The sequence below is a fragment of the Anguilla rostrata genome, chromosome 9 (genome assembly GCF_018555375.3).
Source record: "Anguilla rostrata isolate EN2019 chromosome 9, ASM1855537v3, whole genome shotgun sequence".
NCBI classification, from domain to species: domain Eukaryota; kingdom Metazoa; phylum Chordata; class Actinopteri; order Anguilliformes; family Anguillidae; genus Anguilla; species Anguilla rostrata.
This window is the reverse complement of record NC_057941.1, coordinates 22,057,330-22,070,324: the sequence shown is the minus strand read 5'-3', so window position 1 is coordinate 22,070,324 and position 12,995 is coordinate 22,057,330. Positions and strand designations below refer to the sequence as shown.

The following is a 12,995-nucleotide window of genomic DNA, read 5'->3' as shown; positions in this document are numbered from 1 at the left end:
GGCTTTTCAACTTTATTGGACAGGACGAAGGTCGCGCAGTCTGATTCAAACCGCCGGCCTCTCTTAATGAGCATGTGGACAGTGCTCTACAGGCACGTCACGAGACACCCCGAAAAACGTCTTCAAATTTTATATTTTTATTTTTTAACCTTCGTGTGTCATCTTATTCCAGTTCAGAATTCCCAGTTGTCACTGCACTGAAAAGTCCTTAGTCAGTTGGGGAGGGTCCAGCTTGGCATGAGTGTCTGAAACTTGTGCAGCCAGGCCCCATTTCCTTTCCCTCACTCCCCCGCGTGATGAGGTGTGGCGATTGTGCATGCCTTCGTGGGTGGTGCTATTGGCGATTACGCACCGTCCTGTATAGCTGCCGCAGGCAACGTTGACATGGTCAGCATTCAGTTCAAACCATCGCCTGCACCACAGAAAATGAATCCTCAAAAAAAAACCTTTATTTGACTGATCTAAGTAATATTAATTCACCATTGTACTCCACTAACACCAGAAGCATGAGACAAGCTGGTGATGCATTTTGTTGTCAGTAAAGCAACACCTGATACTAATTGGATTTTAGCTCCAGTTGATGTTTAATGCATCATGGCATCTGTCTGGTCTCTTCTGCAAGTTGCTCTTTTTAGTATTCACTCCCATTCCCACACAGTCTTGAGTGTGTGGACTGTCAGTGAAAATTACTTAATAGATGCCCTGCCATTTGTGTGTACGTACGTGCGTGTGTGTGTGTGTGCATGCACACATGGGGGTGGGCTGAGTTCATAACTTATGATGAGTAAGAGTGACTAAGAATGACTTTCTCAAGATGTAATAGGAAGAAAACTAACTTTGTGTTCGAGTTTAATAGGGTACACACAGTTGCAAAACCCTCAAGAAGTCTGCCTATCCAGCCATAGACGACAGTTACTCATTAATTAAACTCCAGTAGAGAGTTGGACTGAGAGAATGAGATGGAAAGCATAGAATGTTGATGTGCCGGTTCCCACACACACTTCTCCAAATCCCCACACCCCCTTGAAGAGCTCTCTTGGCTGGGCATGGAGAGAAGGAGGGGGCACTCTGGCAGAACAAGGGGAAAGACGCTGACCAGCTTTTTCTACCAGAGCTGTCAAATACACCAGTCTCTTCCATTGCTTCAGCCCAGGTAGGTGGATGTCAATCCCAATTTCAATAGCATTGTCATGCTGAAATCACATGTGTGAAATTCTGTGGAACTCAACCAGGAACTGGAATGTATGAATATGCTACAGAAAATGATGTCATCCCACCTAGCCCAGAGCCAAAACCAGAGGACAGGGAGAGACCTTTGTGTCTGAGCTCGCTGTAACAAGTAGACAGAAATTCCAAGCAATGCATTTCATGCAATACATTTATTTTCCATATCAGTGAATGTTTAAATCTTTACTCTTTGGGCCATGTTGTTGTGCATGCCCAGGATCATGGCAGGTTTGCTGTGGATTTCTCACCTTTTCAGTGTGGAACAACCATGTTGTCCTTATTTAAAAGGGTCCAGTGCTTCCTCAACATAAACCCAGTTGAGCCAAAGTATCTGATATGAGCTCATATCAGGTAGTTGGTAGAGGAAGCTAGCTAACTGTGTTTCTGTTTGCACAAGGGCTATGTGAGGAACCCACCACAGTGGACTTGTTTCTGCTGCTGAGGGATTCATACATGTCTTTCATGAATCTGGATTTTATCTATAACTGGAGTTCACAGCCAAGAAGTGTGTTAACAGCAATGTGAACATTGAAGCTTCATGAACCCCATAGCTGGTTGGACCAACATGCTTTCAATGACTTACTTGTAAGGGCCAATCAGAACATTTTGCTTTCTACCGCGGAACAGTGCGATTTGTTCAAATGAAAGAGTTGGAGACTACAGCTTAGCGGCTCCCCACAGCCCGCAGCCTCTGCAGGAGAGACCATGGCAGACAGTATAGCCTAAGCGAGTCAGGTGGCGATAAGTGTCAATTTCCTGGGGTACGATGTGGGTCAAATATAGGAAACCCAGATCATTTGTTCTGACGCTGTGAATCACAGGCACATCGGTTAGCCTCCTGGAGTATTTTAAGCATGCACATGATACTTTCATTTAAAGCTGGAGCGCTTGACCATGGGAATGCCATGGCCTGCATGATTTGGCAGCTGTCTCAGCCAATCTCCAGTTATGAATGTCCAGAGGTAGTATTCGTGACCGCATTTTCACTAGTGATGTGTCTGCATACTGTCAGGGACTAAAATTAGGAAGCCTGTTTGACAACAAGTTCAAGTGGCATGGCTGCAGCTATAGCCGAGTTGACCGTCTGCTTTGACGTAGATGAGAAGACCCGCTGCGTGCGGGGAATTAATGTTAGGGTTTAGTCGCACGCTGTCCGTGTTTTTAGACTTCATGGGCCGCCGCGTTACTGAGAGGAGCTTAGAGAGAAACCTCCTCTTCTTTTTGTATCGGACAGTCCATCTGAAGCTGTTTGTTCCTGTCGATTGCGTTTGTTTGGCCGTTATGCGGCGAAGAACAGGGCTCGGTGTTTATCTCCTCGCGTGTCCTCGTGAATTATTCAGGCGTCTCCTCCCTGCCTGCCCGGGTCCCTCGTCTCTGCGCACCCTCTTGTACACAAGCCGAGGTGCAGGACGGCAGGAGGATTCGGTAATTGGAAAGAAATTGAGTTCCTGAGATTTGTCATTTAATTATGCGCCTATCGGCAAGCGGGCACTCGGTGACAGATGTCCAGAGACTGTTTCTGCAGTCATCAGGTGGTGCCATCAGAAATGCTGATTAACCGAGGACAGCACTGACGAATAGGGTTATGAGAATTGAGATAGATTGTTGTAATATTGGCACGCAGCAAAAAGGTCAAACAAAGGACTGTGATTTAAAATTTGTCTAAATGTTTACTCTGGATACAAGCAAAATGTAGGTTCAGCTTTCCCTTTTGCATTTACGTTTGGAGAACATTTCCTTTGTTGTTGTATGTAAATCGTCTTTATTCTGATGTTACATCAGAGGATACAGAGAGTGTACTTCTTCATGTGTAAATGTAAAAAAGAAAGCTGAACCTACATTCCGCTTCTGCTTTCTCCTAAGATGAGTAGGTTTATAAGCGAAAGGTCAAACGAAACATCATAAGTACCAACATTCCTTATTGATATTACATTTAAAAATCTGTTGATATATTGCAACACTCCACCTCCACGTTGTATTGCGTATTGGTAAAAGTACAAATAATTGCCAATTTAAGATTATTTGCTGAAATAACTGTGTACTAACTGGAGTTTTTTTTAAATCAAAATAATAATGCATTATTTGAAGAAGGCTACTGCTCGGCCATAATTTCAGGAGGTCTTCTCCGAGGCAGTGTGGCTCTAAACGTTCCCGGTGCTCAATGGCTGGTCTGCGGCAAGCGGCAAACGAGCGATGAGTCATCGGCTAAGAGCTGTCAGAGAGCGGGAGCCCTAACCGCTCTGGATTATTGTTTTTTCTGCTGCTTCCAATTTGTCGGAGATGCAAATGGTGGGGATGGAGGGTCTGCTAATGTGTCAGCCCGCACACCGCAACTCAGGGAAGATGCGAGGTGCTGTGCACTACCACCTCAGCCTTTGGACCGCAGAGGGGAGAAAAGGAAATGGGCACATGAGCCTTCCTACTGGGGCAAATTCAGAATTTAACAGATTTTTTTGTGTGTATATTAATGATGAGAATGCAAGATTTCATATACCCTGAAATGGACGGAGCTACAACGAGTTGTCTATCATTGACTGGTTTGAACCGGTCGAAAGCTAGACACTCTGCTGCAAAGCACAATGCTTGATACAGTTTGATTCAACATCTGACTGCTTGTGGTTTCCTGACACCTCATCGCTAGTGTATATTGGGCTCAGGCTTTTCAGCTTAAATCAGTTTATCAGAGGTTAAGCCAGGGGAATTCAGGTCATAACCCTTTGCTTTGATTAGTATAGCCTATATGCTGTTCAGGGGTTGCTCATTTTGGTTTCCCAGTGAACTTGCTCAAATTCAAGGTTTATTCATTCGAAATTTATAAGTCTTACTGCCCTTCACTGCCTGTGAGTCATCTTAGCCTCTCCCGTTGTTGGAGAGTACCTTGGAAGGCTAGAACCAGGAAGAGAACATCTTACTCATCTGTGTGGGTGGTTCACATAACTCCAAATATGCGTATATGCTCCCTGTAAGAAGAGCCATGATAATGTGAAGTTATTTCACTCGAATGTTCCCGCAAGGCAAGTTCCTAAAGAAGAAGAAGAGTAGAGCAGAGATGTACAAGAGCTTTGGCCCAAACAGCTGTCGTGGTTCTGGAATCTGGCATATGGTTCTAGAACGATTTGTGAAGTGATTTCTTGCCTATATCCGTTTATTAATGTGTAGGTCAACTTATTTTTTTTAGGTAAACAAGACATTCCAGGCCAATTATATTTTTTTCATTTGTATCTTCTAATACCAATTCCGTTAGTTTCAAATTTAAAATGTGCAGCCACACAGATGAAGCCTAAATAGCTTCCAATGTCTGACTAACCAAGTCTTATAGTCAATTTGCATGTAGTCCAAAAAATGTCTCGGAAATAAGCAAGATAAACTAGCAAGCTAAACCTCTCCTTATTGAGTGCTGAATATTCACAGGTAGGCTAAAGTGTGTGCTCTTGTAATCGGCTACTAGGCTATCTCATTGTCGTTATTTAAATTCAGTTGAGAAAGTTAAATTGAATTAAACTATTTAATTGTGTTTGTATCTTTTTTTGTTCTTATAACAAAGCCAAAGTTTCAAATCATTCAAATGCAAAAGTAACGCGTGCACGCTTTCCCGCGGCCTTTCTTTCCCATGTTTGGTTGTAACCACATCAGACAGTGTGTGGGATCAATGAGACGCCTCTGGCTGCATCAGAGTGTCTCCTTTAAAGTCCACTCGGATGGCACTGGGTAACCACAGTAATCAGAGACCAGCTGGGGATCCAGCATGCATAGACTCCGGAAGGAGCGGTCACCATCGGACAGGGCCAGCCTGGCAGTGTCTCTTGCTGCACATCATTAAGTTGCACGCATAACTGCCCCAGTGTCTGTCCAGTTCTCTCTCCTCCCAAAGAAAGGCCATGGTTTAGTCCAGATAGTCTCATAATATGTCACATTTTCTGACATGTTTCTCGCATATAGGCTGACAGCCAGAGGAAAATGAATTAAGGCATCTGGACTTACAGCTCCACTCAACCATTGCCTTATGCTTGTGTAAAAGCTTGCAGAAATTAAACCTGTTAAATCTGATGGATCCCAGGTAATATAGCTTTGCACCCTGTAGGCTAATGAAAACATGGATTAGATCTGCCCGTTTCTCTGTGATGGAAAATGTAAACATAATTAACACCAATAAATCTAGCTCATGTCTCCTTAATGATTTGTATTTAGTGGAGCCGTTACCGCTTTGCACATCATTCGCATGTGTCTGCTGCAGTGAAAACAGCATTTTTGCATTTGCGACAGAGTTGGAACTGCACGCCATCTGTTTGTAACGTTCGTCCCTGTACTCTTCCAGGTTTTGTGTCTGCTCTGCCTTGCCCTAGATCTCTGTCATGCCGTTGTGAGAGGGCAGCTTTGACTCCCGCATGGATCAGTGTGGATTATAACGGGTGAGATAATCACGTACGTTTATATCTAGATCAGAATGTGCACACTAGGTCACCCAAGGTGGCGTTCGTATTTATATCCGCTAACCCGTGAGACAAAAAAGGTTTTTTTTTTTTTTTTTGAGGCTCTCGTTTTGTCTTTCTCGCCAAGAGCTTCACTGTGGCAGTGATGATAATGCAAGTCTTGTTTTTTTAAGTATCTAATCATATCTGTACATAGAACGGCGCTTCAGCTACCTGTTAGCCATCCACTTACCTCATAGGTATGGAAAATGTAGACAATAAATGACCTCCATCTCTTTTGTATGAGCACAAAATGCTTTCTCCTCTCCCCTCTCCATTAATACAAATAAAATAAATATGTCCTCCCAGTCGGGGCACGAATTTCAGCAGAAGTGATAAATATTCATCGGAAAAATGGTGCAAAGTTATGAGATAATAATGAATGATGACGAGGATAGGCCGGCATTAGTTGATATGGCAGTGGGAACGCATTGATTCAAAGACCTTTCATGTACCAGCAAAGTAATTTCAGCAAAAGCTATGTTTTCTCGTTTGATAAGGTCTGATGCCATATTGACCTGCTCGGTGATGCCTGAAACAGAGCTGCCAATCATAGTCATATTCGATTATTTCATGGTTACTATAAAACAAAACTTTTATTTTCTTTTTTGTGGGGATGTTGTCTTCCATGTGGCCCACCATGCAGGTTCTTTTTTTTGTGTGTGAAAGACGTCAGTATTTTTAAACGCTGCTTTGTTTTGAATGCAGCTTGGTTTACTCTTGTTCTTTAACCTTTCTGTTAAAGGTTGAGCTATGAGGTAGTGGCCCTACATGTGAGAGTTGGAGCACATTGAACAAGGAGGAGGCGGGGTGCTCTCAGCCAGGTCTAGCTTAAATACCAATTATGCAAGCTAGCAGTTTTTATCTTTTTTTTTTCACATGAATGATGTCAGGCGAATGATGATGTGCTCTGGTGGGTCCATGAGCACTTGCATTTCAGCGCGGGTATCTGTTTTACTACCATGGGATCAGGCTAATGGTTAAAGTCTTAAATGGGGGGATATTTACTCGCATTATTTATTTATTTGGTGTGGATGCTGTTATCCACTGTGACTTAAGAGGCCATTATGGCCGTGGAGGTTAAATGCACGTCACACGAGTACCAGAAAGGATGGGAACATGTGCCCAGAACTGGCAGCAACACAGTTCTTATAATGAATAAAGAACACAGAGGCAGACTTGTTTCTGCAAATAAATGTTAGAATTACATTATTAAAGTGCTAAATAATATTCCTTCAGAGCTGCATAGAGCTCATACATCAAACTAGCATGCTCACAGAGCAATATGTGTTTGTTTCATGTGTCCGATTTGGATTTTAGCCTGCAAACATGGCAGGACTCCTCAAGAAGAAGGAAGCAGTACCTTGACCTCCTTTACCCTCAATTTCAGGCTGCTTGACTTTATGAAGAGCTCTCCTTCAAGGGTCCCTAGGGCTGTTCTTTGAAACATTAATAGTGCCTTATCCCATTTAACATGTTGGGTTGTGTATGTCTAATTGGTACGGGAAGTTCCATTTTTCAGAAATGAAATGCCGATAAGTGTTTTGGATGATTAAACATGCCTGGAGTGTACTAAGGCTAAGGCTCTCATGAGACTGAATTATTAGTCCTTGATATGACCAACCAACCACTCTCCCTGGTGGTCATGTTTTCATTATTTTTGGTAGATATTTGCTTCGGTTGCCTGATTAAAAATCCAGTGCGCATTTCTGACAGAGAATGCATGAGGTCTCAAAACCCACCTCTGGCGCTGACTTGTGTCTGTGGTCCTTTTAGATAGGATTTCAGTGGGCCTGCTTTGGCTTACTTGAAGGCACCTGTTTGCCTGGGTCTCCAGGAAAAAAGGTTCAGTTTGCGCTGGGACATTTCAGCTGAGCCATGGCCTAGAGGCCTTGCGCTGCTGCTGGTGCTGTAGCTTCTGCGAGCTTTGAAGCCATTGCTACATGCATGCAGAAATTAAATCCCATCTTGATTAATCTGCTTGCTGGGGAAAAGCTCACCATTTTAGGTCTGGGTTTGGATTCATTTCAGGGTAGGTGAGCTAGAGCTTGGATTTTGGGTGACATACGTGAAACCTCTTTCCTGGGGGGGAAAAAAAACCTATTCAAAATTCCTGCATTTACTGTAGCACTTACTCTATTCAGTTTAAGCAGGATTGGATCAAATGATGCGTGCTATTGTGAATTTATTTGATTATATAAAACATTGCCAATTTCACTATGTTTCATACACATTTCCATTCTGGAAGTCCAGTTTGTCATTCATTAGTGTAGGCGAAGAAAGCACCTTTGTTATTGAAAACCCAGTTGGGTGTGACTGTAAAAAGCAAATTGGCTCAGAACTGAATGAGCTGAAGTGCGAATTAGCTGGGTGTATTTTTCAGGGATTTTGAGAAGGAAGGCAACTTTCGTGAATATCTTGCAACCAAAGAAGTCGGGGATACTGCTGCTGCATTAATTAGAGTTGTTTAATTATTGATAAGACAAGTAGAGCATTAATGATCCTTCGGCTGGTTCGTGTGTGGAGGGATTATGCCCCCCTCTCATTATGCCGCCTTATCCGCCATGTGATGCCATTCTCGATCGACCAGTGCAGTGTGGCTAAACCTCTGCTCATCCTCCTGCTCTGGGAGGTACCCTCGGCAGACCGGGAAGACCGTTGTGATGGCGGGATTTGAAGAACGTGATTCCTCTGTTCCTCCACTTTCTTATCATTTTTCTTCTGTGTTTTCCTGAAGAGCTGCTCAAAGATTCTTTTTAGATTGTCTTCCACTGCGGATAGAAAGAAAAGGATGTCACTGAAATCAGTTATCCCTGCCACACTGTGCTGTACTAGCCAAGAGTCAACTGTACCCAGGACAGCACTTGCGTACTGACAGAGATGATGCTGCATTATTGTTTGGCTGCAGTTCACTTCATCTGGTACTTAATTGTGGTCTAAATCCATGTGTCCAGGAGACCGTATCAGCTGTCTATCGTCTATGTGTCTATCTGGCTGAGTGCTGGAACTGTTCATTTCTACTGTAAAGTCAATTTATTAAAAACCTGCATGGTCTGATAAAAGATGGGAAAAGATGGAAAAGGGCAAAGTCGTCCTTGATACATAGCTATCCCGCGCTGAAAGATGACTGTGTCTATTTCAGTTCCATTTTTGTCTCCTTCAAACTTTTTTTTTTAAACACTGACTCAAGTTTGCTTTTGTTTATTTTTGAACTCTTTTTTAAAATTATTTATCTTTATCTTGCATCTGTACATTTGCCGGTCTGTAATGTATTTCTGTGTTTGTTTCCGATTTGCAGACAAGCCGTAATGTTTCCCTGGATCACGCTTTTTTAACCTTTAATCTACACATTTTAGAACAGATAGTTTGTCATTTATGTAGACTGTTTTAAGAAATTAAAAATTTTAGTCAGCATGTCTATTTTCCTTTTAAACAAAACTTACTTTTGTCCAGTGGTGGCCTCCAAAGGACTACAAATAAGACAACAAATGTTCAGATGGGAAAGACTAATCCCATGACCAAGAACATTCACAGTTCCTAGTGAGACCAAGACCCAAGTGAGCCTGAGGCTATCAAGAAGTGGGACTGGGACAATTTTGGCTCCATCCCCATGGAACTTCATCAGTCAAAACCAAATGTTAGCTGCACCAAAAGCAGGTTTCCAGTAGTGTTTTTATGGAAAAATGTCAGACTTGGTATAAATTTTGTGAGAAACTTAAGCTGACCGAATTGGGCCACGCTGTGCACCAAACAAGTGGGATAGGGCAAGAGAGGAATGGCAGATGAGTGGCAAGATTCCTCTTTATTTAGCTGACGAGCCATGGCTAATATTGCAGTTTACTGTTCGTTTACTTTAACTGGTGACTTAAAGATGAGGGGTAGGTTTTGGAGGGGTTGCGTTGGTGTATTGAGCAACTTTTTAGATCCTTTCTCAGTAGATTTAGGGCAAATGGTCTGGAGGGTTACTGTATTGTGTTACCACTGAAATGCCTAAATGTACCCTTTCAAACTGGGTAGGACCGTGCTTTTTTAACATTTTTCATTCGCATGCTGAAAGCATGGTGGCTTCCTTTGTGTGTGATTTTTCCTCACAGCTGTTAAAAATTGGCACAGTGCTTGTAAGATTATATAAAGTACAAAAATTCTGAGCCCTTTGCAGCTAAAAGGGTTGTGCACAGTAACATCCATCCACCCAATACCCACAGCATGTATCCGCATTTTAATTTTATTTTTGAAAACCTTGCAAAAACTCCATTTGGAAATAATTTTTAACCACGTTTTGCATCACATTAATGAGTTTGTACTTGACCAGTTTGTCCTGTAATGATTCTGCTGATGTGAAAGTTGCTTTTGAGCACCAGCTTTCTGATTTCAAACACCATGGCCCTCTGTAAATGACTGCCCATGCATTCATTACTATTTCTGTGTACATGGGCCTAATAAATTGTGTGGGGGCTCATTGAACTTAAAAGGCTTATGTTTTTTTTCTTGGCTGGCTTTATATTGTTTCTTTACAACACTTTTACTATTCACAATAAACTAACGTTGTCCTCAACAATGTGTTTTCCTCCATATCCGATTTGGTTTTTAAAAGGTTTTCCAAATTCACGTGTGTCTGCTACATATTGTATCTCGAGGCTCCTAACATTACCCAGCCCTACTTAGAAAGTTATAGGCTATTACTTGTTGCCAGGAGCATAGGCCTACGCTGTGTTGCCTGGTATCGTTGGCTGGTTAGGGAACAACTGTTCTGTTGCGCAGTCATGCTGGGTGTTGGCGTTGGAGTGTTGTTCTCCTGTGCGTGGACTGACCGCTCTTGTGAAACCGATTTGCCGCTTCCCATGTCTCACCACTTCCCGTACGCCACCACTGAACGTGCCCCACCTGCTGTTTGGAGGACTCCGTTTCAGTCGGTCCTCGCTGGCGGAGGTCCCGAGGCCACAGGTTGCCTTCTGCTCTCTGTCCAGGAGCTGGCGCTTGCCGTTTTGTCTCTGGGCCCACGCCAGCCAGACGGACATTCTGGCCGAGGGGACACTCATCGGAGCGCTCCTGTTCTCCTCGCCACTCCGTGGATCTTCCAGTGTCAGCCGGAAATCAGCATGTCGGGCCATCCCGTCTGCTTGGTGCATCTTCCTCACCCAGTGGGCAAACGGACGATCCCCGGGAATCTCCCTTTACCACTCTGCTGTCTGGTCCTTTGCTCTCTGGCATTACTCAAAACTTCTAAGTCACCTTTCCTTTTTTATTGCCTCCTGACCATCCCTCTTTTCCTTCTCAATGGCCCAGAGTGACTGCCTTCAGAGCAGTGAGAGAAAGAAGTCTGGCAGTGTGTATGTGGTTCGGCAACAGGGATTGTGACTGAAAGGCACTGGTGTTGTGCCCTTCGGCAAAATACCCCAAAATTTCTTCAATAGGAAATATCCAGCTGGAAATATGTGTGTGTGTGTATATTTATTTATTTATTTATTTATTTATTTTTATTTTTTTTGAAGTACCTGTGTAAGCCTTTGAGAGGATTAATTTAATGGGAAAGATTTCTAATTTAGTCCTGGCAGATTTAAAACTACCCTACACCTTGTGGTGGGGCAAGGCATTTTGCTACTGAATGCCTTTAGTCAGTCAACAGATCACATAGTCAAGGCTGAGGTTCTTGCCTGTGGGTATAGGGCCCAGCCTTGGCAGTGTGGTCATGTTACTCTGCCTGACTGTACATCATTCTGAGATCATATAGCTAGTTCACACTGTATGCCAGGTGGAAAATGAATGCCCAAGCAGCTTGTCAGCTCATGTTTTAAAACATACCTGAGCAAAGACAAAAAAACAGAAGAAAAAATGGCATCAACATGTGAATGAAATGTGAGCAAAAGCTCTTGGTCATAGAACTGAAGTGAATAAAGATTTAGGCTGACTGACGCAAGGCTTTTATGGATAAGAAACTGAACTGGATTATTACTGAGGTACTGTTGATGGGAACAGCGGTTCAGTGTTATTCCGAATGAAATGCTGTAGTATTCGATTGTACATCATCTTTTCTGCCTCACAAGCACTTAACTTCACTCCAGTAATCTGGAGGCAATCAAGTGAGAGGGACAAGGGTAGCTATCAATCAAGCAAGCATTTTCCCGTTCGGCGTTGCTAACGAGACGTGCTGGCGAACCCATTACGAGGCACGTGACCCTGAAAACACGTGCTTGTTTATTCCTAGGTGAGGACCTCCCTGAGTGCGTGTCATCAGCCAAAGGCAGCCCTGTCATTTTCCTCCTACGTCCTGCCTGTCATTTTCCTCATAGGTCCACAGATTTGGTTAATGCTCTGTGATGTAGCTCGTGCCCTCGCTGCTGTTTGCAGGTCGCTTCCGCTCGCTTAAACTCACGGCCAACAAGTCTTGTGACAACATGGACTTTCAGGATTTTAGTTCCGTTACAGAGCCTTAGAAATGGGTTCTAGAAGCTTCTGTGATGGAGAACCAGTTAGAAAGGCTGTGTTGCTATTGGAGTTCCAGGACAGAAATATTGGTGCGTTGGAAATACTGGCAAGCACATGTTTTGCTTGTGTCGACTAAAACTTGTTAATGGTGCAGTCTGTGGCGCCATACAGCGTAAATTTTCACGTACGCCATTTGTGCACCAGATGCAAATAGACTGAACATTTGTGATGCACAGCAGACATTTCGTGGAAGAATACTCACCACATCAGGAAAAAGAGTTCCTTTCATTTAACTGGGCGATAAATCAATGGGCCAGATTGGGAGTTCTTTCAGGACACCAGGGGACCTCATAATCTTTGTGAAAGTTGCTATGGAGTTTTTTATTGACCAGGATGAGACTTTGCTTACCATCTTGTGAAATACTGCATCTCCCAGAGCACAGTGTTCCCATCACCTCAATGGGGTGTTGATTTTTCTGCTCAGTTTAAGTGGGAAGACTGCCCCTGTTTGCCATTTGTCTCCCATCAAAGTACTGCTTTGCTTCAGCCACTGAAGCATGAAGCAACGCTTCAGGTAGTGAGGCTACTGGACGGTTGTAATTTGCTTGAGAGCAGTGTATATGCTACTCGGAGAACACCTCATTGTAGGGATTTAGCATTCTGATTCATCAGTTTTGTGGAGAGGCACTGTGGGAGTAACCCGGCATCACCATCTGTGAGTGGTTGATCCAAACCATATTCTCGTCCAGCGCCATCCCTCATGTAGGGTAAGGTACTTCGCCAGCAGCTTCAAACCAGCTCTCTTCTTTTGAAAGGGAAAGTGACCTGATCAGGTTCTCATAGACCAGCTCTTCTTTCTCCAGGAGTATAGTA

At 43.4% G+C, this 12,995-nt stretch overlaps 1 protein-coding gene across 7 annotated transcripts in view; it reads left to right on the top strand.

Annotated features, from left to right (window-relative positions):
- Positions 1–12,995, top strand: part of arhgap32b (Rho GTPase activating protein 32b) — a 118,483-nt gene that overhangs the window by 14,068 nt on the left and 91,420 nt on the right. For 2 of the 7 annotated variants that reach the window (XM_064351049.1, XM_064351046.1), the window contains exon 2: positions 5,543–5,636. The exons of the other annotated variants lie outside the window; for them this stretch is intronic. The gene's annotated coding sequence lies outside the window, so the exon portion shown is untranslated. The remainder of the gene's footprint in view (positions 1–5,542; positions 5,637–12,995) is intronic. 7 annotated transcript variants of the gene reach the window in all.